Here is a 26,798-nt window from a genome sequence, read left to right as displayed (position 1 = left end):
CAGAGGGGCGTGAGGGTTGGAAAACCGCCATCCAGGGAGCTGCTTCGCAGAGACACAGCCGGCAGGTACAATCGGGGCCACCTGCAGGCACGCAGCTTTCTTCTTGAAGGGACTCCTACATCCGATTTTCTCCTCGCTGCCAGCCTAGGGCAGGATATGCAAATGTGTTATTTACATTTGCATATTAACAATTGGGCAAAGCGCTCTAAATCAGCATACAGAGAATAGATATTGCGGCTTTGATCAGCGGCTCGGCCTCTGTTTCTTTGTGAGGCAGAGCGTGCCTCTGCTGGCCTTTGATGATATTTTATTCTGGAACCACTGCTCCTCCCTTTAAAAAAGCAAGGACTGGACACGACACGAGCCCCCTCAGCCCGTCCTGTATCTTCCCATCACTGAATAAAGCCGGAAGTCTGAATCAGGGCCCCTGCCCCACACCTGCCTCCTTTTGTCCCCGCTCCCTCTGTCGGCTCCTGTCACCCTGGCCTCTCACGGAGCCCGCGCCGCCTGTGTTCACCAGGGATGCCCGGTGCCTAGAACAGCGCCTGGCAACAGGCACGTGCTTGGTCAACACCAGCTGAGTAAATGAGCAAGGCTTTCCTGGGGGAGCGATGGGCGCACACAGAGGCGGGATGGCGAGGCAGGCTGGGGTCACTGACCGGGCTCCGCATAAGGGGGCTGGGCAGAGGTGGGCTCCGGCCACATTCTGCAAAACCTCATTTTCTTAACCAGGAGGTAGGGAGTTTAGCCTCAAGATAACACGAGCCCGGGGACCGTCGGCTCAGATTCACGCAAATACGAGACCAAAGCCAATATCGAGCTCTGCCAGTAATTCCACGGAAACAAACGATTGATGGACACAACGTGGGAACGGCTGCAGGTCGGCAGGGGCGGAAACCCAGGATCTGTCCCGGCGCTTTGCACACAGCCGACCCCAGGCTAACACCGGAGGGCTCCCGGGGGCGCACACGGTGGGTGCGTGTGGCCGGGAACAGGGCTGGCGCTCACCAGGCATCTCCGCTTTACACGCAGACGGTCACACGGCTGATGTGACTCTCCTACGAGCCACGCCCCTAAGCCCGTCCACGCCAGGACTGTTGGCCAGAAGCGATCCCGGGCCAGCAGGTGCACTCTGCTAAGGTGCTAACCAAGATAAGGACTGTGCTGCCAGCAAGGGCCCGGAGCCTGTCACTGTGAGGTGACGGGAGGGGAGTCCAGAGCACCTGCCTTCCCTCCTCCCCAGAGATGCCCCCACCACGCTGTCCCGGAAGGACAGACAGCACACCGAGCGCCGGCCGGGCAAGCCTGCCCCTCCCAAACCCACAGCTGATGGGCGGCTTTGAGGGGCTTAGGAACGGGAGCATCACATCCGACTGTTTATGTCAGAGTTGCCCGAAGAAAAGGACACAGGATCAAGATCCTGGGGACGAGGGCCACATCCCAGGCTTCTCCGATTCCCACTCAGCCCCAGGGCACAAATACCTGCCTGTCAACACACGTCTGCTGAACTGACTCCAAACTATGAGGCGTTTCATGTTCATTTCTGCACACGGGTTATAAAATATAATAAGATAATAGGATAAACATAAGAAAATACAGTAAGATAACACACAGCAGGTTAGGGGCCTAGACAGTCAGTGTGAACACACAGAGGACAATACACACGCTGGCTTTATGAGTCTGTTTTTTTGCAAGAGATTTGTCCGGAAGCTCCATTAGTGAAAAGATTACATTGTTTCATTCGCCGCTGCATGCCTCATATTTCGTCCGGTATACTCATACAACCAATATTCTCTTGAATGAACGTATTGAGTGAATATGTACGGAATTGAAAAAACACAGCAAGCTATTAAGAACGAGAGATGATATGCTGGGAAGCATATTAGTGGGGTTGGCAGGGATGAGTTTGAAAGTGAATACACATCACCTTAGAAAACCACTAACCCCTTAGTAGAGGATCTTAAAAGTCAGGAGAGCTAAGGGGCGCCTGGGTGGCTCAGTCAGTTAAGCGTCCAACTCTTGCTTTCGGCTCAGGTCACGATCTCGGGGTTCACGAGTTCAAGCCTCGCACTGGGCTCCGTGCTGAGAGTGCAGAGCCCGCTTGGGATTCTCTCTCTCTCCCCCTGTCTCTGTCCCTCATCCACTCGCGCTATCTCTGTCTCTCTCAAAATAAATACAATTAAAAATTAAAAAAAAAAAATCAGGAGAGACGTCCTGGACTGGTTTTAGCAAGCGGTGGAGACAAATGTCACTGAATGACAAGGCTGGCTTGCTGGAGGAAGAAGATTGTTTGGCCCACTCATCCTAGACCCCCCGGTGTTTGAGGAGAGTAAGGGGACCACAAAGGAGGAAGTTGCGATCGTCAACGTGGGAAGCGGTTCTGCACGAATCATGACCAAGGTAAGGATGAACTTGGGAAACGCTCCCCAGACGGAAACAGGCAGCTCCCCGGCAAGACACAGCCTCGCAGGAAGGAAGGAAATGATGGAGATCAGTGTAGCAGCATCACTGTGTCCCCCACGGCGGCTAACGGTGCAGGGAGCAGAGACAAGGGTGCACCCACAGGAAGACAGAGAGAGGAAACTCCCAAGGGTTTGCATGGCTTTGTGGGAGGGAAGGCTCCCAGCTGAGCAAGACCGGAAGGGGGAAGGTGGTGGAAAATCATGGTGGCCTGGTTATTTTCCGTTTGCCCTCCATTCCTCGAAATTCACTCCTCACCTCCTCCGTACCCAGGATTGACTCCCACAGGCCATGTCATTGGCTCAATCAGGGTCCCCTTCAGCCTTGCGCATCCAACTGGGTTTGCCAATGGGGTTTCCTGGCATGAGACAGAGGCGGGGGGCGGGTTTGTTCTCTCTCCCGTGGCCCTGCTTTGTCCCACGTTGCTGCCACCACCTGTGTTCCTTCAGTTTGCTGCTTCTGGCCAGTGGCCCCTCCTCTGGGACCCCACCTCTTACTGGCAATGCTGTCCCCCTCTTTCCCCTGTGTCCTGAGGCCCAGCAACTGTCAGGGCTCACTAGAGCCAGTCTCCGGGTGAACAGACACCCCAGTTTCTCCCCTGCCCCTGCCCACCTTGCTGCGACCCCTCTCTTTACTATAGTCCCTTTGTTCAAACCATCAGGGTTTCTCACTAGAGTCCCAGCTCACGCAAACTATTTCAAATTGTTTAACAGGGCACCCGAACACATCTAGAGCCCCAGAGTGACCCGGAAATGTCCAATGTCTGCGGCTGAAAGACAGAAAGAACTGTCCACTGGCTTCAAAAATCTTGGTATTTGATGATCTTTTTTGTTTGTTTGCTTTTGTTTTATTTAGCCACACTACACTGATAAATTCCCCAGGCTTGCTGATTTGGTTTTCCCCCCTTTGGGCAGTGAAATTAAATCGCTAAGAAGAAATGATTCGTACCCCGCTCCCCCGTGGTGCACCTTCCCATGTGAACCCAGAGAGCAGAGAGTCCACAGGAAGCTCAGTAATAAAACGGTTCGGCGTCTTCTCAGCGGGGTGAGGATCTTCTGGGAGCACGTGAGAACGAAGCCCACGGGGCTGTGCTACGTGCACCACGAGGAGACACGTGCTACCAACAGTCTCACGAGGGGAGACCACACTGATTGCCACTGTCTACATCCTTCTCTTCTTGGAAACGCTCCTTACCGGTCGGCTTGGGTCAGAGTGCAAAGCTCAGGGTGCTGGCCATCCACGTGCACTCTTGGGCAAATGAAGTATTCTACTCAGTTCAGGGCACTGTGTCCATTGAGCAACCCCCCCCCCCCCCCGCCCCGTGTGCCTGTATCAGCTCGTGTTCCACGGCGTTTCGGGAGAAAGAATGTACGGAACCCCTGTCAAGTGCACCGCGTTGTTCTAGAAGCCGGGGGTAGTGTAGGGAGAGAAAGGAGGGCGACCAAGGCTTTGGTCTTGTTTCCTGCCCAGGGCAAGAGGCAGGCGGAAACAAAAGGAAGCGGCTTGCTACGTGATTTGTTTCGTGTTGTGCCTAAATTACAGTCGTGTAAGCAAATAACATAACCGGTGTTTAACGTTTACCTCAGCAAGAAGGTTTTATGTTTGGAAACTTGAAGTCCCTGCAAAGGGGTCACGGCGGTGTTGCTCAGAACAGAAATACGTTTTGCCAGAGGAGCAAACGGGGGACAGGCGGTGGGTACCCAGAATGAAAAGGTACGAATCCGAGATGACGTATGCTTCGAACAGTCTCCGTTTCTCCAGGAGAAATGCGGCGTCCTGCCGGGTGGCTCTGGTCAGGAGATAACACGGGGGACCCGGAGTGCCGACCTCCCTGCACCCACGAGACTCATGGGCTGAGCTGCTAATACAGTGGGGCCCCCACGCAAGAGTCACTCCTGACGCCCCAAGAACGGCCTCCTCCCAGTGCTGGAAGCATCGTGAGCCACACGACAGGAGGCAGATGAGAGGGAATCGGGTCCCCAGGGGGGACCTCCACTGTCGGGGAGTCACCAGGGTAAGTCAGAGGAAGGACGTAAGAAAGAAACAAAGAGCAAGGGCGTCGGGTGGGGGGCTCGGAATGCACGAGTGGCGGGGCAGTTGGGAGCCTCGTGACGGTGTGTCCTCCAGCGACCCAAGTGCCTGATGTGGCTCAGAAGGACCCCTGGCCCGCAGGAGACGGACCTCAGCCTCCTGACGGCCTCGGGAGCTGCCTGGATCATCGGCAATTGTTCCGTCCGCCTCCCCGCCCGCCACCAGAACTCACAAGCCATGCCCAGAGGACACGGCTGGGTCCGCTCAGACACTGACATCCTAGTGCCCTGTCCGACCCTCGATGGACAAAATATGCCGTTCCGTGTATCTGGTTCACTGTGAGCCGCCCCTCCCCTGCCCTGCCCCTCTCCTAAGGGACAAAGCGAGTGTCAGCACAGGCCACCGGGAGCGGCAGAAGTCCCCCCGAGCGGGACTCCTCTCTGCACGCAAGTGACACCCAGCTCCGAGTGTGCTATTACGAATCTCGCTCCTGGGCACCTGATGAAACATCATGTGGGTCCACAAGACATTCTATGGTGATTCCAATGGATCACAAGAAAACCGGGCGGGCAAGACGGGGTTCACGTCTAAACACTGTAATTCTGATTATAACACATTCGCCTCTTTCCTGCTCTCTCTGTACAGCCTCCCTGGTAAGCGAGGGCGCCTTGAACACCTTGTGTCTGCCTCAGGGCACAACGCATTCATAAAAAACAGAACCTAGAAACTGCGGCATCAAAGTAAAATTAAATTTCAGGCTACAGGAAAAGGCGCAAAATCAAATAAAACTTCCAGGATTGAGGGGAAATTCATACTTAAAATGACAGCCAAAGTGGAAACCATTTCGCAGAGGTGGAGAGACTCAAGGTTGATCTCCTCGGATTAGAAAACGAGGCAGGAGAGGAGAAACAGAGGCTTACACAATCCTAAAGTTCCGTCTCCCGTCTTGGGATTGCCGAGGCTGCTACGACCCGGAGCCTGGGGAGTCGCCTCGCCATTCCTGCTTTGAAACGGAGGGCTGATCCGATCAGAGAGACGAGCTCATACCTCATTTGACAACTTTCTAAAACCTCCAGAATCCAGAATATCCCCCAAGCAATGCACGGAGAGAGCCATCAAAGGTTCGCAGCAGATTCTAAATTCCACGTCGTGAGTGGGTCATCGCAGCTGCCCGACTGTCCTAAGACCAGGCACCCCCAAAATTTCCTCGGCACAGGTGTGGTTTCTCCATCTGCAAAATGCACCTCGTGGACCGAATGGTCCCTACTCGCAATTTCTGTGATTCTCTTAACCCGAGTGACGTTGCACACCGTCCGGGAGACTGGTTATCAGGTTTTCCAGAAGGGCTTCCCAGGCAAACCAAGTAAAACCACAGATTCACTTCATACATTCATGTATTCCCCACTTGAAATCCCAGATCCGGGGAAGAGAGGCTCAGAGGGCATCCTCCCGAAGACGGAACATTTCTGACACGAGCAGCACCCAAATTCAGAAGCCTGGAAATCTCGAGCTCTCTGCATTAAACCATTTTAAATAAACGTTTTTGCACAGGGGCCAGAACCAGAAGCTCTTCTCCTTGTGCTGTTCTTGCAATCCTGTGACACGTGCTATGAAGTAAGATTTGGAACTTTTATGCTTATTAACTAGAATATAGTCAGGACTATAACCTGGCTTTGGAAGACTGGCCGGCAAACGGCAGAAATCCAGCTTCGACTGGTTCAAGCGACTAGACATTATTGGCTCACGTGTGTATGCGAAAAGCCCAAGGACGGTTCTGATTTCAGGCGGAGCCGGATCTAGGTGTAAAACGCGGCCACAGCCGGTCAGGACCTCCCCCTCCCCTGTCCCCTCTTCTCTGCATCCTATTCCCAGGCAGACTCAGGCCACATTACGGCAAATGGGTCCCGAGCAGCTCCAAGCGTACCTTCTACCAGCCGGAAAGGAGGCGTATTGCCCGAAAAAGTCCTGGGATTAGCTTCGCTGTCCTAATAACGCAGACGTGCTATTTACTATTGTCCAACTGCCTTAACAGTTATGTGTCACAGGCAGAGTCAGAGAGGCGGTCCGAAGATTCCCTGAGTGTGGACAGGGAGAGAAAATCCAACGAGCAACTGAGCTATGGTCAGCGTGTTACAGGAGCCAGCAGAGAGACAGGTCCCCCCCCACCTTCGTTTGGGGGATTGGAGGGCAGTGACTCCCAGACACTGGGGACACTTAACCCAATAAAGGGTGAGTGTATCTGGATGGGCAGAGATAGGAGGGAAGGACATTCCAGGCGAGGAAGCAGAGTATGTAAACTCTCTCGTAAATACCTTGTTTTTTGAAACGATCTTGAATTAGTTTAAGTTTTATTTAACTCCCAGTTAGCAATCATACATTGTGACATTAGTTTCAGGCGTGCAATAGAGTAATAAAACCTTGGTTTCGCAGGCATAATTCGTCCCGGAAACACGCTTGTAGTCCAAAGCACTCGCATATCAAAGCGAATCTCAAAACCCAGTTGTGATCACGTGACATTCGGCGACGCGCACGACTGGGATTACAAGACATCGCTCGTTTAGAAGCGAAAACGTATTAGACGTGTTTGCTTGTCTCGCGGAACGCTCGCACAAGTTACTCGCAACCCAAGGTTTTACTGGATAGCGACTCGACCCTCCTGTACAACGCCCAGCACTCGTCACGACAGGTGCGTTCCTTCATCCCGTTCCCCTCCCCATCCCCCACCCCTCCCCTCTGGTGACCATCAGTGTGTTCTCTGTGATTCAGAGTCCATTTCTTGGTTTCTCTCTCTCTTTTTTACTTTGCCCCTTGGTTTTGCTTCTTAAGGTCCACAGGAGTGAAATCCTATGGTCTAACGATCTTAAGTATTTTATTCACACGTTTTTGATCTGGAAACCACAGTTACTTCACAAATGGCGCTGCACAACGCCGTCACTTTGCTCACACAGGCCATCCACCCTCTGGGTGACAAGCACGATAATCCATAATGTCAACTCGTTTACCCTATTTCATCAATCCTAACAACACTGCGGAAGGAGCCAGAATGTGGGAACAGGAGAATGGAAGATGTAGGGAAAAGACTCCGCGTTTCCAGACTGCTCCCTCTCTCTGGTTGCGCCTGACCGCCTAATCCCGCTCCCTTTTCTCTCTCAGTTTTGAAACACGGTCATCCAGACCCTCCTCCTCCCGGTTCTCCTTTCTCCAAACTCCGACTCCTCATCCAAGTCTTGTCTCTGGAATTCCAAAGCCTCCCTCCCTCCTGCAGGAGCACCCGATGCTTGTGGATTCCCACATGTGACCCTCAGGTTGCCGGCTGCCCCCGCTCCCTTCCCCGCACCACCCCACTCGTCCATACGCTCCATGGGGTCGACCGCCTGCTTCGCCCTGCCTGTCCTCCGTGCACCCTTGCAGACACAACTCCATCCATCAGGTCCGTCATTTGAGGGGACGGGAGCGACAGCGGGGCCCTCTTCCCAGGCTTGGGAACAGCAAGAAGTTCGGCGGAGTCTGGAGGCGAAAGATACCCAAGGGGCAGAATCGAGGGCGTGAAGGGCTATCAATCCGCCAGAGACTTTAATTTACCTCATACAAGAATCTTTTCAACGCGTGCGACACTATCCAATATGGACAGGCGATGCTCCGGAAAACATTTTCAAGTGTCGGCACGGAGGGAACATTTGATTTAAAATAAACAACAATGGTGGGAATATTCGAGAAGAGATCAATTCAGTTCAGCGTCAGCAACAAGGAAGTGTTGTGCTGGCTGAAACCCAGATAAACCAGGCAGGGAGGCAGAAAGCAAATGGGACGGTGAGCAAGTCATTAGTTTACAAATAACTGCTCTCTTCCTCCCCACCCTCTTCCTTTCCACACCGACAGGGACCACTGCACAGGACAAAGAGGTCCCTTGAGTTCCAGCTCCAAAAATTCCACCCACGTGGCCTTGGGAAGGTTACGGCCTTGGGAAGTATTTTTTAAAATACTTTTTTAAAAAAGTATTTATTTTCTTCAGAGAGTGCAAGTCGGGGAGGGGCAGAGAGAGGGGGACAGAGGATCCGAAGCAGGCTCTGAGCTGTCGGCACAGAGCCCGACGCGGGGCTCGAACTCGTGAACTGCTAGATCGTGACCTGAGCCGAAGCCGGACGCTCCACTGACAGAGCCACGCAGGCGCCCGCGTTTTTTGACTTTATGTTTCCTCCTCTGTAAGAAGGAAGCAAGAGTATCTACCGTGCAGGAATTACTACAGAAAATGAAAGGAGACGGTGCCTTGGAGACGTATCCAAGCGCCTGTAGGTGCATACCCAGAGTATACACGCTGTATCGACGAAGGGTGTTAAGGGAAGTACCTAAAAGAAGCAATCAGGCATTAAAAACGAGAGGAGGGTACCGAGGCAGACGGAAGCGCTGTCACTCACACAAAGGGCGCCGACCGCCCTCCCACTAATCACCGCCACGGCCACGGCCACGGCCACGCCAAGGTGGAACTCACTGTGTTGCATGAGAAGCCCAAAGTCTACATCTGGATGTGAAATTTCCCAACTCCAAAACACAGTGTGGGTAAAATAAAACACAGAGGGGATCTGATCTGGTCCGCCATTCACCGCCGTGCACCCCGCGATAACACACATTATCGCCGCACCTACCACCTCGAGCAATCGAGCGGCCCAATGACTCGGGGCGTCCCTGCCGGCTGTCCCCAAATGCCCGGAGCTGCAAAGAGCCCCCATCCCCAAGGCCATTTGAGAAGGCCCTGGCTGCCTCCACGCGTCTCCGGCGTACCCTAAAATCTGGGGTCGGCGAGGCTGTCGGTAAATATCAGCTTAACTTTAAATGACATTTATTGAAGTGCAGTTCACATACCGTAAAACGCTCCCGTCGTAAGCATCCAGCTGGATGCAGAATGACAGAGGTCCAGCCGTAGACACGCAGTCCCAATCAAGACGTGGGACACATCCATCGACCTGGTGAGTCCCAGGTGAACCTGAGTTGTCACCTCCCAGCCCTGCCACCGCCCTGGGCCACGCCCAACTCGCCTTCCGTCACCAGTAGCTTTGACATCTGCGGCATTTCCTATAAACAGAACGGTACAAGGGCCACTCGCTTGTGTCTGGCTCCTTTCACTGAGCAAAACATTTTGTTTTTGTGGAGATTCATCCGTGTTGCATGTTCTGGGTTTGGGTTTCTTTCATCACTAAAAGCGTGGAGTAGATTTTCACCTGCTTTCACAGCATTGATGTGACGGCTGTATGTTTTCTTTTGGGAAACCCGCTCAAATAGTTTGTCCGTTTTTTAAACGGGGTCCTTTGCCTTGTATTCTGGATGTCAGTCCTTTGGCAGCAGTAAGATTTACAAGAACTCTCTCCCGGGCTGTGAACGTGGTTTCAGTACTGAAAACAATACTATCCTGTATTTTATATACTGTGTCCACATCCATCACCTCATTTTATCCTTGGAAAAAACTCACCAAGGGAGAGAAGACATACCGTATCCTGATTTTTCAGGTGAGGGAAGCAAGACAGAAGAAAGCGACTTACTCTGTGTTACGCGGCTGGTAATTAACACATATCGTCCATCCATGGGATCTGCAGCGTTTTGAACAAGTCAGATTTCAATCACCAGAATGAAGCAACGTGAAGAAGAAAAATTTGTTCTTTTCTGGTTTCCTGATGTGGGCTGTGCCTGGCACACAGCAGCCACTCAAATAATCGTTGGCTGCGTCCCCCTTGGTTCTCATGAGAAGACGATGATGGTCTGGTGGAGAGAAAACTGTCCCTCGCCCCAACCTCTGTGTTTGCTGACTGACAATTCCTGTCCCTCCAGCCTGTGACCTAAGTCCCAGCCACAGTGACCCGTCCAGAAGGAGGCAAAGGACCAAGGCTGGTCCCACTGGAGCCCGTCGTGGGACTTCTAGGGAACGACCGGAGGGATTTTCAGCACGTCTCTCCTGCTGGCCCGGAAACCGGGAGGCTCTGATGCTGGAACGTAAACATGAATTTTCCACCCAGGGAGCAGAGCCCTTCTGAGCCCTTCTGAGAACACAGCCAGCATGGAGCACAGCCAAGCGACAGAGAGAAGCCGAAGAGTGACGCCGTCTCCTCAGCCACAAGCCCAGCTGGACGGTGACCACGACAGTGGGAGGTGCTTATGTTCTGCATATTCTCTGAGGTCGGGACCTTCGCAGCAGCTGCACGGGGTCGGGGTCTCGTCAAGAGGCAGCTGGAGCTCCGTTTCCAAAGGCTGGCCTGGGGCTGTCGGTCATGCATCTCGGGGGGGCTCATGCACGTGGCGGAGAAGCTGGTGCTGTGGTGCCAGGAGCCCCCTCCCCACCCCCACCCCGGCCCCTCCACAGGCTGCCCAGTGTCCACGTGTCACGGCTCCAGCCACTGTCCCGAGGCGAACGTGTCAAGAAAGAGCAAAGCAGGGGCGCCTGGGGGGCTCCGTCGGTTAAGCATCCGACTCTTGATTTTGGCTCAGGTCACGATCTCACGGTCGGCGAGTTCGAGCCCCGCGTCGGCCTCTGTGCTGACAGCTGGGAGCCCAGAGTCTGCTTCGGATTCTGTGTCTCCCTCTCTCTCTGCCCCTCCCCTGCTCACGCTCTGTCTCTTTCTCTCTCTCAAAAATAAAATAAACACTGAAAATAAAGAGCCAGGTGCTTAACCGAGTGAGCCACCCAGGTGCCCCATTCTATGTATCTCTCAGTCAAGATGCCTATCAGCTTCCCGAGGAGGCAGCCAGGCAGCCACGTCCATGACTGTCCCCAGGGTCGGAATTCCGCACCCCCATTACCAGCCATGTTGGCTTTCAGCCTTCGACCATCATTAGAACTCATTTTGGGGAGGACTTTTTGAACACCCCCCCCCCCCAGGCCAGTTACAAATAAAACGGGTATGAATCACCGAATGAAGGAATGCAGAGTGACTCAGCTTTGACCTCTAAACCCTCGTGGCCTTCGCAAGTCTGGTGGTGCCTTCTGTTAATTACCAAATGCGATCACGATGTGGACAATGAGGTCCGTGGAAGCGCGCCTCACGCAACCGCCCCCCCATCCTCGGGACCCCCCCCCAGGCTAAGTGCAGCTATTCTGTTCATTTTATGCGCGTGGACAGTGAAGGGCGGAGACCATGCATCCCGGCCGAGGCCACACACTGCTGGTGGCAGGGCAGGGCTCTGGACCCGAACCGTGGGAATCCACATCGCCAACCGCTCACCCACTATGCTCTCCTAAGTCCAGGGCATCTGGGAGTCAGACGATCTCCAAGGCCAGCGCCACAGCTGACGGCCCACGCCTGGCACCTGCCTCCCTGGGGCTGACACCTGTTCTACGGCTGCTACCGGGTGAACCAGGGAAGTGCACTCGGGACCCCTGGCTGCTGTACAAATTCCCACAAACGTGGTGGCCACGGATTACACACACTGGCTCTCTTCCAGTCCTGGAGGACAGAGTCTGGAGCCCAGGCATCGGCAGGCACGGTTCTCATGAACAGTCCAGCAGAGAACCCTCCACCCTGAGTCTCCAGCCTTCAGAGGTGGCCTGTGTTCCTTGGCTCCTCGACCTCCTTTCTGATTCTGTCACATCTCTGACCCCGTTGCATTCAACCCTCACAAGGACCATTATTACATCCCCATCGTATCAGGTCGGCCAGGACGACCCCAGAGAGCCTCCCCATCTCAAGACTGGCACACACAGAGGTCCTAGGAGCTGGGACAAAGATGTTTCACATTTTGAGAGGAGGAGAGAGGCATCGGTCGGCCCATCACAGGGACTGATTTACATAGCCTGCCTCCGCCTGGGTCTCAGCTTCGTGGTCCACAAAACAGGAGCGAGCTCTCTGAGCCTTTCGCGTCAGGAGAATGAGCTACTAAACTTAGCGTGGTTACAGGTACAACACCCAGAAGGGGCTGGGACACGTTGATCTCTTAATAAATGTGAGATATTCGTAGTCCAATGACCGTGTGTCGGTGTCTAGAAGCAGACCTTACACTCCAGTGGGCAGGGGTGACCCTGAGGTTCTGGTAAATGCACAGACAACAGAGGTCACAGCGAGACGGGTCTGGCCATTAGGTCGGCAGAATGCTGAGCCCACTGCTGTGCCTCACGTTTCCAGGGACAGTGAGAGCCTACCACGCGGCTGGCACGGGGCTCAGGACCGTCCGCGAGGGCGCCAGGCCATCCCACCGCCCTGTGTTAAAACAGCACTCGACAATAAATACTAAATGAAATTTTCCTTGCCCATGCAAAACCCAATTCTCATCCTCTCATAAATCCTGCCTCAGGGTTCTGCTATAATTTCTTAGGCTCATAACCCCATCACAAGGTCACTCTGAAATTAGTTGGGAGGGAGTTTTCGCCGTGGCAGGCACGGTTGAATAAAGAACAGCGGGAAATTGGGATCGGCTGTTTCGGCTGATATTTATGCTTGGAAAAGAAAATCCAAGTTCTGATCCTATCAACGGCATTAGAACTTGTTGATTTCCTTTGTTTTTATGCGATTTTAATGTACGCCCTAAGACTGCTCTGTAACAGAATGCATCGATTTTAATTTATCTTCCCAAAAGATAATCAATGCGCAGTGTAACTCAGAAGCGTCGCGAGTATTTTCATTCCCGCGATCCAGAGACGACTTAGCATTTGTGTCCTTAAAGGTAGACACACACACATAAAATGTACAATGTAGGCAACCGCCAAGATGATCAGAACGCGGTCCCTCTTCCCAGACAGTTCTTCTTCCAAGGACAGTAGACGACCTCGCCAACACCTGGGCACGTCAACCCCGCTTTCACTCTTGAAGGAAACGTGCACGTGTCTCTAAGGCAAGTTTGTAATAAGAATAAAAGAGTGGAAGCTGCTGGATATTTTTGTAATTAGTAAAACTGATGCAAGCTTATCGGAAAGGCTGGCAAACGTCGAGAATGTAAGATCCGTAAGAAGAGGTGTCACGTCTAACACTGAAGTCCTGTACAATCCAGCCCCCGGTACGCGGTAGGTTCTATGGCTTGACTTCAGGACAAAGTAAACACCACCCATAATCTCACTGTTACTGGATTTTGTACCATTTTACCTTTAGTCTCTTGACTGTTGTGTGTATGTGTGTGTGTGTATACGTGCCAGAAAGTTGACAGCATATTCTTGGGCCAATAAATATCTTAAAACACCATTTTATTGGCCCAGTTACATTTTGTTGTGTGAGTATGTCAAAGTCACTCAATTATTCCTCTGTCCTTACCTGGGTGGCGGATGCCAAATTTTTATTATTTTTTTTTAATTTTTAAAATGTTTATTTATTTTGGGGGGCGGGGGGGGAGGAGCAGAGAGAGGGAGACGCAGCATCCAAAGCAGGTTCCAGGCTCCGAGCCGTCGGCACAGAGCCCGACGTGGGGCTCGAACCCACAGACCGCGAGATCATGACCTAAGCCGAAGTCGGACGCTTAACCCACTGAGCCACCCAGGCGCCCTCAAGTTTTTATTATTAATTCAAATGTGAAAAACATGCCTGTGTATCATATTCCTGATTACGTACTTAGGATTAGTTCCTAGAATACAGGACCAAAGAGTTATTAAACGTTATAACAAATCTTGGCACGCACAGATATATTGCTTTTCTATATGGGAAGGTTTTCTGATGTTTGCAATTATATTCATGGGAAGCTGTAATATAATATACGTTTCTCAACTGCGGCACAGGGAGGGGTAGGCCTGATACATTAGAAGTATTTCGTTCTTTTAATTATGTCTCATCCCACTTCAAGGTGCCCAAACTTGTTTTCAGGAAGGGTCATTAACCTAGGGCCCCAAGGAGATGGAATTCAGAGGTCTATACACCTGGATGGGGAAAACGCATTTTCATAATTGTTTTTTTTTTTTTTTAGCCCGGAACTGAACATTCAGCACATCCTTCAATAATGAGTGTAGGCAACAGCCAGAGAAGCAATGGCGGTGACTTTTCACCAACCGAAGAGGCAGTGACCTTCATGTGACACTGCATTTATAACAGATGCTTCAAAACATATCCCGCCCTTCACACTTACCTGAAATCCTAGCAGTTATGAGATGTGCTCCCCAGGCTTTTACGAAGGAAGCACGTACAGCACCTCGCAATTAAAAACATTTTTTGAGGGGCGCCTGGGTGGCGCAGTCGGTTAAGCGTCCGACTTCAGCCAGGTCACGATCTCGCGGTCCGTGAGTTCGAGCCCCGCGTCAGGCTCTGGGCTGATGGCTCGGAGCCTGGAGCCTGTTTCCGATTCGGTGTCTCCCTCTCTCTCTGCCCCTCCCCCATTCATGCTCTGTCTCTCTCTGTCCGAAAAATAAATAAACGTTGAAAAAAAAAACAAAACATTTTTTGAAGCCGGGTTTTAGAACAACCGCCCTCCTCAGTGCTGCTATGAATTCGAGCCCATGAAATGAAAAACATCTTCCTGAGAGAAGATCCGTAAGCATCACCGGGCCGCCGGCGGAGTCCATGGCCCCGAAAAGGATGCAGATGCTCGCTTTAGCAGCAGGTGCAGGGCCATCAGGATGAAACACAAGATAAAACACGTCACACACGCACACACAACACCGTAAGACACATGGCCAACTGTAAGGGGCCCTGGGAATGTGCGAGTCAGGTGGAGTCAGAGCCACGCAGGACGGCGTTAGTGCAGGCCTGGCATCTAATAAGACACGGAGGAACTCTGTTCAGTCGCTTTGAGCCCCTTCTGAAGAAAGGCTCAGCCGGGTCACAACCGCCTCATGCTCCTGGAGGACTCGTGGAGCGTCCACGGTGACACAAAGAGGTGGCATTCAGAGCCTGCTGCAGGCAGAAGTCTGGACCCAGAGCTCACTAGCACTGCCTTCTTTCACTGTCTGGATTCTATGGCCAACTTGGGCACCCAAGCCACCCTGGTTTCCTGCCGTGGGTAAGATCAACTCCCTTCTGAATAAATTCACTTCCATTCAAGAGCGCCCGGAGTTCAAGGAGTCAGTGGGCGATCCCGCGGGCGAGATGGGAAACGGTCCGCTGCCAACACAGCGTGCGGCTGCCAGAGCTTTGGGGAACGTGGACCAACCTCAGCTGTTTTGATCCCATCACACCTCCGTTGTAATGAATGCACGGAAAACAAGCAAGCCTGCACACCAGCATTAAGCTGTGTGTGTTGAACACAGCCCATTTCTGGATATTAACACCAGTGTGTTACTGGGATTCGAGATCCACCCACCCACTCCACGCAGCCCCTGGACACCCACACTGTCTCCTCCCTCTCTAAGGGCTCCCGGCCGGTTCTCTCTCCAGGAGGATCGGTTATAATGACACCAAGCCAGATGCGGTTCTCACCTGTGTTCCACTTGCCTCCGGGAGTGGGCAAACCAAAACCACCCACAGCAAGCATCTCAGGCTTCGAGAGTTACACGGGCACAATGCTGAGCAGTGACAGAGACAACCCCAGTGACAAACAGTGATGTCGACCGAATGGAAAAGTACCTGCTCATGCTTAGAGGGTCCCGAATGATCGCTATGCATTTTGAAATGGATCCTGACAGGGTTACGTCCTGTGCTGGCATCTCTCCACAACTGAAAAACCCACTTTTTACCCTCCGGAATATTTTAGAGTCAAGACGGTAGAAAAGAGGCCTCGACCTTGTAATGGGAGTTGAGGTCATAGGTCTTGTTTGTATGGTATGAAGACAGGGTCTACCTTTATGTCAAAGATGGAGGGTCTACAGCCCCCTGCATTTCATTGATTGGGATCTTTTGTTCAATGGGGTAAATCTCTTCAACATAGTAGGATGGAAAACCTTCCATTGCTGCCTGGAATTAGATCGGCTGGCTGGCCAAGGCATCACTCCCTCGACGGCTGATCACAGAGCGTTCACTGTGAAGTGAGGGTTCCACTCAGACAAACTTCCGAAATCTTATACAAGAGCAAGTTCGTGTATTAAAAAAAAAGGAAAAGGAAAGAGTAATTCGGGAAGCAGTGAAGTGGTCTGGTGCCTCGTAACGTGGTGGATCCCAGTGAGAAGCTGAAAACGAACTACCGTACAATGAGGTCTGGGAATTGCATAGAAGCGGAATGACACAACACGCCATCTTCCGCCTGTGGCTTCCAGCCCCCAGCGCCACGCCGCTGAGGTTTCCCCAAGCTCGTTCACGCACACTGGGAAGTTCTTTTTCATCGCTGCATACTATTCCTCTGCTAAGGGGCGGCTCAGGTTTTTAGCTACTTGTCAGTTGATAGATATCTGGGTTGTCTCCAGTTTGGGTTCTTATGGAAAATGCAGTATTATGGGGACAGAAATGAGACAAAAATGATTGCTTGGAATTGGAAAAGAAAACTCACAGCAGATGATTTAAAAAAAAAAAAACAACTTTTTCTGGTAATGGAAGAAGTCTAATAGCAGATTGTGGTGATGGTTGTAGATTTCTAAAACTCATTTAACTGCACACTTTCCATGGGCGAATTTTACAGGATACAATTTATAACTCAAAAGCTCTAAAAGAAAAAAAAAAGAGCTCTAAGTAAGAATATAAAGTTCCATGCCCTTCTGGCTATCTTCGCCAGCTCTGTCTCAGAGGAGAAGGCACAGCAGACTAACCCGTGACAAAATTCATCACGAGAGTTAGAAGGCTAACAAGTCACTAAGGAAACTTCTTGAACTCATTGGCACACAGCACGGACGTGGAGAGCTGTCAGAAGACGGGCCTTTTGGAAATGATAGAAAACCCAAAACGTGTACATTTAAAAATAAAATGAGCCATCCTGTCCAAGAGAACAATAATCAGAATGAAATTTTTAGAACATAAGAAGCAAGATGATATTTTTCACAGCTTGACTATAAATAAGGCTACTTTGGATGGATCCTATCATCTTTCTTTTGTTTCTTTTTTTAACGCTCCGTGAAATACTATTATCTCTCTAAACTGCTCCCCAGGCCTTCACGAAACAGATCATCCGAACATAGCATTGGTTCCATGCAGCCAAGGGCACCAGCGAAAGGTGGCGATTTCAGGAGGCCGGCAGGTGTTTGTGCTGAACAGCTGGGCAGTGAAGGCAGAGATCAGAAGGACAGAGTAGCCTGGGCAGCTCGATGATCTAAAAATGGGCTTTCCCCCAAGAACCTCTCCCTCAAAACATCTAAGGTATGCGGGGATCTATGCACCTGCCTTTTTTTTTCAATAGGCTTTTTTATTTTTAACCCCAAACGTGGCTTAAAAGTATATGCCTCAACATGAAAGCTTCATAGGAAAATATTTCATTAAAATGAAATCCCAAGGAACTAAAGCTGACAGTTTTATAGATTTCTTTTTATTTCAGTTTATTTATTTTTTGTATACATCATGATCCCATTTTTATTTGATTTGATCTTTTAAAAATATAATTTATTGTCAAAGTGGCTAACATACAGCGTAGACAGTGTGCTCTTGGTTTTGGGGGTAGATTCCCGTGGCTCATCGCTTACATACAACACCCAGTGCTCATCCCCACAGGTGCCCTCCTCGGTGGCCATCCCCCACTTTCCCCATCTCCCAAACCCCCATCAACCCTCAGTTTGTTCTCTGTATTTAAAAGTCTCTTATGCTTTGCCTCCCTCCCTCTGTTTGTAACTTTTTTTCCCCTTCCCTTCTTCCATGGTCTTCTGTTAAGTTTCTCAAGATCCACATATGAGTGAAAACATACGATATCTGTCTTTCTCTGGCTGACTTATTTCACTCAGCATAATACCAATGGCAGGATTTCAGTCTTTCTCATTGCCAGGTAGTATTCAATTATATATATCAACCACATCTTCTTTATCCATTCGTCCGTTGATGGACATTTAGGCTCTTTCCATAATTTGGCTGTTGTTGAAAGCGCTGTTGTAAATATTGGGGTACTTGTGCCCCTATGAATCAGCACTCCTGTATGAACACCCACCAAAACAGTATGACAAAGAGGCTCATGACTCTTAGCAGAGTTTTAAAAAATTGTGTTTCGCATTATGCATATATCCACATTACGCATATGTATATGCACAAATATAGACGTGGTATAGATAAGATACGGATATGCATACAGATATAGATGACACAGAGAGGCTGATACATGGATACAGAGATACAGATACAGATATAGACCTATTTTCCCGGTAGGACTTTGACCGATCATGTTTTCCATCTTCAGAGAGAAGGACTCTAAGGGCTGGGCACATAGGGCGTGCACACACACACCCACGCAACCCACACACACACCCATTCGCTTCACGTGCACATTCAAGTTCAGAAACATATAGGAAGACGGACTGCATCCCACAGCGTTCTGCATGGGACGTTATGTGTCCCGTCTGCTATTTCCACCACTGCAGATGCTCCTGGTGATTCCAACGGACGAGGGGCTTCTCCCTCCTAGGAGCAGCACACAGTGGGGCCGGTCGGCTTTGCGACATCACAAACCACCGGCAACCCCACTCCAGCCAGTCTCCACAGCACCGAAGCGTGTTTAGGAAGCACTCTGATGAACACCAGCTACCGGGGAAACACAATCATCGCTGCTACTGGGTGACCAGTCAGGCCACGGTCGCTGGCTCTGTGGCCGTGGCAGCAAACCCAGCCAGTGCATCAGCCTGGAGGTCCTACCGAAGGCAAAGGCAGGTGCTGCGAGCAAAGACGTGCGGCCCCAGCTCACTGCCGTGGCCCGCCACAAGTGGGTGTTAAATAACTTAATTCTAAATTTGGTGCTCTACTTGGAAACAGGAGGCACTAAATATCAAATAGATGGGTGTAATAAAAAGAAAAGCAACACGGGGTAAATTAAGGCAAACCTCACACTTCCCGTGCTCCCGCGGAATGGGCCTGGGGGAGGCAGATCGAGGTATCATTTCACAGAGACCTGGGCTCGCGACGTCCCGCTAACTGTGACGCCGTGTGCTTGAATGATCACAGCACCTCCCTCAGTCTGTGTGTTTCTAAGGGGAGCCGCACAAGGAAGCTTCCATTTCCTGGGACAAAACGCAGTGCGGCCCTGGGAGGGTCCCAGAGCTCCGTCCTCTGGGCCGTCCGCCCACAGAACTCCCCTGCACACCTTCCTCCGCGCTGGGTGTCAGAGGCCAGCCTTTCAGACAGCATCAACATCTCATCCTACCTCTGACTGTATTCACTCAGTGTCTTCCTCGAAAACGACACACTTGTGTGGGTCTCTTTTGTAATCACTTGACAGGCAACGTCGTATGTGATACCCACACTTCCTGCTTCCCACGACGTTGGACTTTCTTTTATTTTTAATTTTTTTTAATGGTTTTTATTTATTTTTGAGACAGGGAGAGACAGAGCATGAACAGGGGAGGGTCAGAGAGAGGGAGACACAGAATCTGAAACCGGCTCCAGGCTCTGAGCTGTCAGCACAGAGCCTGACGCGGGGCTCGAACTCACGGACCGTGATATCATGACCTGAGCCGAAGTCGGCCGCTTAACCGACTGAGCCACCCAGGCACCCCTGGACTTTCGGCTCAACTTAAGGTCGACACACACACGTAACAAGATCTAGGCTACTCCTCACAACGGCAGAATGAATGCACCGTTTTTAAAACTCGGCGTGCCTCTTGATGAATATTATTTTGTTTTTGGACACCAGCTGTTTTTAAAAATACAGCAACGAACGCGGAGGTACACGTCTCCCCGTGTCCGTGGCTAAGCTTTAATCTGGACCAGATGTATCCAGAAACGCAATTTTAGGGTCATACGGATTCCCGTCTTAAATGTGATTAGCCAGATGCTGACAGATACCTCTCCAAAGTGGATGAAGCATTTTATAATTAGTCCAGCACACAGCATACACATCCTCAGAAAAAAAAAAAAAAAAACATTTTATTACGTGCATCTCCTCCCTCCAATATGATTAGAAGAAATGATGTCTAGCAGCATCGGAAACAATACCTCGGTCTGTTGTCTCCCTAATGCAGAAGTTATTAAGACACACTTGAACCAAATGGCTCCTGGCAGGTTCTAAAGTCACACGCAATGCTTAATAAAACCTCCACACGCAACTGATGTAATCCATCTCGTACTCTGGGAAATTTTCATTTAGAGTATGGAAATAACGTGTAATTCTCCAGGATCTTGGAGGACTTGGGTACGCGTGCTTCGTATATTATACGGTCATCTAAACGATCTGAAAACGATCGGTAGATGGTTTTCTTAGAAAGGTGGTCTTGATTCTTTCAGTGTGCTCCCGCACAGGATTACATGGGGTTCTCACAAGAGTTCGGCAAAGGCCGACGTTGCGTTGCTGGTATTATAGAGGAGGATGCCCTACCTCTTACCACCTCTCTGGTGGTGAGATGTGAGACGGCCAGCGTGAAAATGAGAAACACGTATCAGCTCTCCTGAAGGATGCCCGCGTTCCTTCCACGCTTTGTGAAGGAATTATCACCCAGATGGTGCCGTGGATGCATGGCGTAATCTGTTAAGTCACTGATAAGGATGACGCAATCATTTAAGGCATCAGACAAACCACACTTGAACAGGAAAGACTTTGTTGTTGTTAAGCCCGGGTTCTGGACGTCGGAAGAGGTGAACTGTCTCGCTGGTGACAGACTGCCAGAAAATAAATCTAATCAAATTATTGAATTAATGCAAAAAACAATCTCAAGGTTTTTATTTTCCATCCCTGGGTCTGTGATCTCGGCATGGCCAAGCAGCAGTCAAGTGCAACGATTCAAACTTGGCTTTGTAAAGCAAAATGGAGCGTTGACAAACAATCTACAAGGTCTGTGTTACAAGCTGTTTTTGCCAGAAACCAAGAGGCCAGATCTTGCTGGCTTCAAATCTGGGCACCCTTGCAGGTGGACAAAGCATCCCCAAACAGCCCGTATTCCATTCAGCAATGACAAGGACCAACATCCAGGACTCTGTTGAACAAGATTCTCCACGGTGAAATGCAGCTTATTTTTTATCCCACTCTTCCATACCTTGTCTTTTCCTAAGTCAGAGACAACCCACGTTCACGATGGGAATTTTCAGAAGTACACACAGAGCAGATGAAGGGGACCGAACACGGGTCCCACGTGGCGTCACCCTCTGGGATTGAGCAGTGTCAACGTGCCTTGATCGTTCCTGCCCTCTTCTCGTTTACACGCAAAATCGGTATGACTGTGTCAGCTCTTGTCGTCTGCCGACTTTTACAACACATTAATCGAGATGGAATTCATACGCTGTAACACTCACCATTTTAGAGTGCCCGAGTGAGTGGCTCTGGCTTGTCCACAGCGCGTGGGACGGTACCCTTACGACTTCGGGAAGACACCCCCGTCCGCAGCGGTCAGGCTCAAACCCAGAGCGGCGAGCAGCTCAGACACAGGTCTCTGGGCACCGGCCGCTCTGCACACATCGTCTAAAAGGAGCCACACAGCGCCTGGCCTTCCACCGCTGGCCTGTGTCGCGAGCTGTAGCACCTTCAGAGCCGACCCGCGCTGCACAGGGCCCGGCACTCCTCCCCACGTAACTGCCGAGCGACATCCCCGTGCGTGGACGCGCCACACTGGGCCGCCGTCCGCCTTCCGGCTGCTGTGGGTGGTGCTGGCGAGAAGAAGGTCTGTGCGGCGGCTCTTCCGCGGACTTTTCCTTTCGGTTCCCCTGGGTGGGTAACTAGCCGCGTTCGACCTGGTGGTAACTAGGTTAGCTCCTCCCAGGGGCATAACTAGCAGGGTTCGACCTCGTGGTAACGGGTTAGCTCTGCCTGCCCCTTTGTATACTCTCGTCGGGCTGGGCTTCAGGGGGTTCTCCTTATTTCCAGCTCTTTCTCACGCTCTCCTCTGAAGTTTCCGTGCCCCGAAGGTTTGGCTCGACCCCACTGATCTGTTTCCACGGCCGCGGCGGCCCGTCTTCTCACCCCCTGCCTGGTCCCGCGGCCTCTCCTCCCGCGGCCGGCTCCATCTCTTATGATACGAACGTGAGGACACCGACCAGCGCACAGTATCCCCCTTTCATGCGGGCAGTTCTGGCTTTGCCTCTGGTTTTCGAGGGTTTCCCCCGAATGCTCGCTCAGGGTGGTATTTCGTCTGCTCCTGGGCAGGCCAGGGCCTCCTGGTCTCTTGCAGCCATCCGTCCAGAGAGTGAGGCTCGCCAGCCCCGGCCTGCCGTGTGCGTCCGGCTCCTGGTTCTTCTGTCCGGGTGTCCACTCACATTCCAGCTCTCTCGGGATTGGCCACCTTTGCACCCTCGTTCAGCTCAGTCCTGTCTTCACCTGGACAGACTCTTCCCTAAGTTGCCAACACGTGCATGACGTTTCGGGTGCGTTGCTAGGTGGGTCTCCCTACCCCTTACATTTCTCTGGAAACCTCCGTAGGAGCCTGGCAGAGGGAAGGAGATCACCGGGTACCGTGAGCTTGTCATCACGCTCCTGGAAATGCCACAACACCTGCTCATTATAAATTGAGAAAGAGGATTCGGGCTGCCCAACCCACTGCATCTGTTCTTCTGTCTTTGGAGCAGAAAAATGGTTCTGAGCTGGACATACCACTGTCTGTAATAAATGAGGTTTCCCACTTTCCTTTGACATCTGGTGCAGCCACTTGGCTAAGTCCTGGCCAAGGAGCTGTGAGAGAGAACTGGGGGTTGGCATGGGTTTCCAGGAAAGTTGCTGAAAGGGAGTTGACCCAGCTCAGAAGACCCTCTTCTGGAGGGCAGGTGTGATGGCCGGCACCCCCGCAGCCATTTTCATCTGTGAGGACGGAGTCCTTGCACTGGTGCGTGTGGAAGAGGGGGCCTGGGACCCTGGAGGTGCTAGAGAGTATCATACCAGCCCCAGCCTACCCACCCACAGCAGGCTTTTTCTGGGTGGGAGAGAAATAAACCTCTGTCTTGCCTAAGTCACTCTTTTCTGCAATAAAAATTAAATAATCAAATAATCCTAACAAATACAGTTTGAGATACATTTATCGATGCCAGAAAGTCCTCCCTTTGAACATACATTCATGGTTTTGTACATCGGTCTGTATTTGAAATATCAATTGTCTTTATAGCAGTTCACGTATTTATCTAAAATATGTACTTCTTAAAGTGAAAAATACTACCTACGATACACATGAAATTAGTGCATATACAATAAATGGACAATTATCAAAAAAAGATTAATTCCAGCTGTGCACTTCCTGTCTACGATCTGCTGACAAAGGACAGGTGCTAGAAAGACAAGGTAGATGAGCATGTCCATCAAAGTCTCTCCGGAGAACAGAAAACCATGGAAGCTTCTGTCATTCGAGTTGATTCAAACCCATATCTATGCCCCACCTATGCAACGGCAGCAAACTCCGGAAAACACTCATCTATGCAGGGAAGAGCAAAGAGATAAAAAATACACGACTTGGGGCGCCCGAGTGGCTCAGTCGGTTCAGTGTCTGCCTCTTGATTCTGGCTCAGGTCATGATCTCACGGTTCATGAGTTCCAGCCCCCAGTCATCAGCCCTGCTGGTGGTGCGGAGCCTGCTTGGGACTCTCTCTCCCTCTCTCCCTGCGCTGTCTGTCTCTCTCTAAATAAATAAACTTAAAAACAAATACACAGCTTTTGTCATACATTGATCTTGGTTCGCATTGTGCCTTAGTGAGGAATTTGATGGAGGGACATTAGGTATTCTACCCTGTTCCACACTATTTCTTGGCTATGTTTAGTCAAAAAAGACCAGAGAGGGGCACTGGGTGGCTCAGTCATTTAAGCCTCTGACCTCGGCTCAGGTCATGATCTCGCGGTCCGTGAGTTGAGCCCCGCGTTGGGCTCTGTGCTGACAGCTCAGAGCCTGGAGCCTGCTTCAGATTCTGTCTCCCTGTCTCTCTCTGCCCCTCCCCTGCTCTCTCTCTCCCTCTCTGTCTCTCAAAAATAAATAAAAATGTTAAAAACACACACACATTGAGACAGTAGTTTTACATGGCCAAGCACATTGGTTTAATTAAAAAAAAAAAAAAAAAAGACCAGAGAGTTGTGATAACATTCATATGTTAATACTATGATAAGGTTTTCAGCAACCCAATTTTTCCAGAAAGGAAAGGATGTATTTCAACTCAGATGAGAGATCTTCACTCCTTCCTACTGAATTCATCACGACCACAAGTGTCTCCTTAATCCATAAAATTACACCTGTCACAGTGATTTAACTTCATTAGCACAACTTCGTGATCCGTGGTGAATTATTAGCAATACAAAATCCATGACTCTCAAGCTAATTAAGACTACCTCTTTACATTCTGATGATCTGATTCTGACTTTTAAGAATAACTAAAAAAAACATTCAAAGGCACTAGGAAGAATTTATAAAGCAAGACAACTTCTGAAGCAAAACCTTCTAATAGTAAAACATCCACTCTGTGATACATTTTCCAATAATCCTTCAGATAAAGAGAAATCGATCTCCCAGGCCACTCACTATCCCAGATCCTGGAACATGATGTTTCGTCATTGAATTCCATACAGACAGAAGTAAGATGAAAAATTCTGAAGTGAGGGTAAAAGTTGACTGTATTAATAAATGTATCATATTCAAAAAATGTCCATTTAGCTGTCTACATTTCATTAAATGGCAATACATGCACAGAGCAAACCATTCATGGTGCAAACGGTTCACAGGATAAAGCAACCCGCATTCAGCCTTCTCCCCCAACTTCCTGGCACGCTCCTCCAGTAGAAATCACAGTTGCTGGACCCCTCCGCTCAAAGAAGTACCTTTCTCTTGGGGCGCCTGGGTGGCTCAGTGGGTTAAGCATCCGACTTCGGCTCAGGTCATGATCTCACGGCTCGGAGGTTCGAGCCCCGCGTCGGGCTCTGTGCTGACAGCTCGGAGGCTGGAGCCTGCTCCCGATTGTGTGTCTCCCTCTCTCTCTGCCCCTCCCCTGTTCACACTCTGTCTCTGTCTCTCTCTCTCTCAAAAAATAAATAAATAAGTAAACCTTTAAATTTTTTTTAAAAAAGTACCTTTCTCTGGGTTTTCCCCAACCTAGGCTTCAACACACACCTTGTCATATGCCTTACTGTTTCAAACAGGTGTACCGGAAAGGATTCACTATGTGTGATTCGCATCGTAACACTTAGAATAACAGAGATGAGGTGTAGCTCCAGAACCGCAGCTGACCAGCATGGGTGGGGAGCCCCATGTGCACCAGGGGGCGCCGTCGGGCTGGGGCCGTAGCTGCGGACGAGACAGACGTGTCCCCAAACCAAGACGGCTTCCGCTTTTAAGCCTCCTCACCGAGCAAAGCCTTCCTAGCTGTAGCGTGAGAACCGAGTTCCGAAACACGAACTTCCCCCTCGACAGATGTGAGCACAGATAAATCACCTAATAGCATATGCATACACACAAGCACACGCTAACACCTCCATCGTATGTATGTTCTGTAGAGTCATACGATATACGCATACATCTCAGTACACACACAAACACGTCGTGTCCGTATACACATGCAATACACTGTTTATGCGCATACAACATCAGTGTGTGCGCGTATGTCTGTGCGTATGCGCGTGCTTTTTTCCTGTCCTCTGGACCCATAGGAAGAAACAGAAAACGGACACCAGGATCTACAAAGCGATCAGGAATATTCTCCATAGGGGGTCAGGACTTTGAAGGCATAACGTGAAATTCCATTCAGGGCACTTGCTTCTTAAAACAAGATCCTGATACACAGGAGAGAAGAAAAAAGGCAAACGCCATACATTTGTGTGTTTCTGTGTATTCTGCAGATGCCGACTTTCTGTTCCATTTCAAGAAGGGTTAAAAGCGATCCTTGGGAGCCCCTGAAGTTTTGACCCACGGAAAAGAGGCTTACGCCTTGATGGGGATGAGCCGTGTTCAGAAATGTTCCTTGTTCCCTCCTCCAGGCCCGGGATAAACTGAGCTAATCCTTGGCCAGGGACTCAAAAGAAAAAAAAAATCATAAAAGTTTAAAACTGCTGAAACCTTTTCATATTTTACAGAAGATGCTCCAACCGCTCCCACTTACAACAACCTAAAGAGGAGAGGGCAAGAAAGGAAGAGAAAACAGAGCAGACCAGTCGAGAGCCCTCCCCCCAAATTCCTCTCCTCTTCTAGTTAAGAATCAAATAACCTGATTGCCTGCCTAACTACCCACCTGCCTCCTACCCGTCATGCATCTATCCATGCATCCACCCGCCCAGGCTTCCTAATTTTTGCTAACGTCACAACGCAGAAGAAACCTTTCTAGGTGACAGTGTCACAGCCATCAGTTGGGATCCACGACCTCGAGATCAGAGTAAGTAAATGGAAAGAAAATAAACATATTTTTCCAAACACTTGCGCGCTGAGGTCTAATCACCTGACACCAGAAATAACGTGTTCATCTGCTTGTTACTTT

The 26,798-nt window shown here is 50.5% G+C and overlaps 1 protein-coding gene across 2 annotated transcripts in view; it reads right to left on the bottom strand.

Annotated features, from left to right (window-relative positions):
• Positions 1-26,798, bottom strand: part of TMEM132D (transmembrane protein 132D) — a 558,778-nt gene that overhangs the window by 273,049 nt on the left and 258,931 nt on the right. The window lies entirely within an intron of this gene.

Source organism: Prionailurus bengalensis, chromosome D3 (assembly GCF_016509475.1).
Source record: "Prionailurus bengalensis isolate Pbe53 chromosome D3, Fcat_Pben_1.1_paternal_pri, whole genome shotgun sequence".
Classification (NCBI taxonomy): Eukaryota; Metazoa; Chordata; class Mammalia; order Carnivora; family Felidae; genus Prionailurus; species Prionailurus bengalensis.
This window is presented reverse-complemented; position numbering and strand designations above follow the sequence as displayed.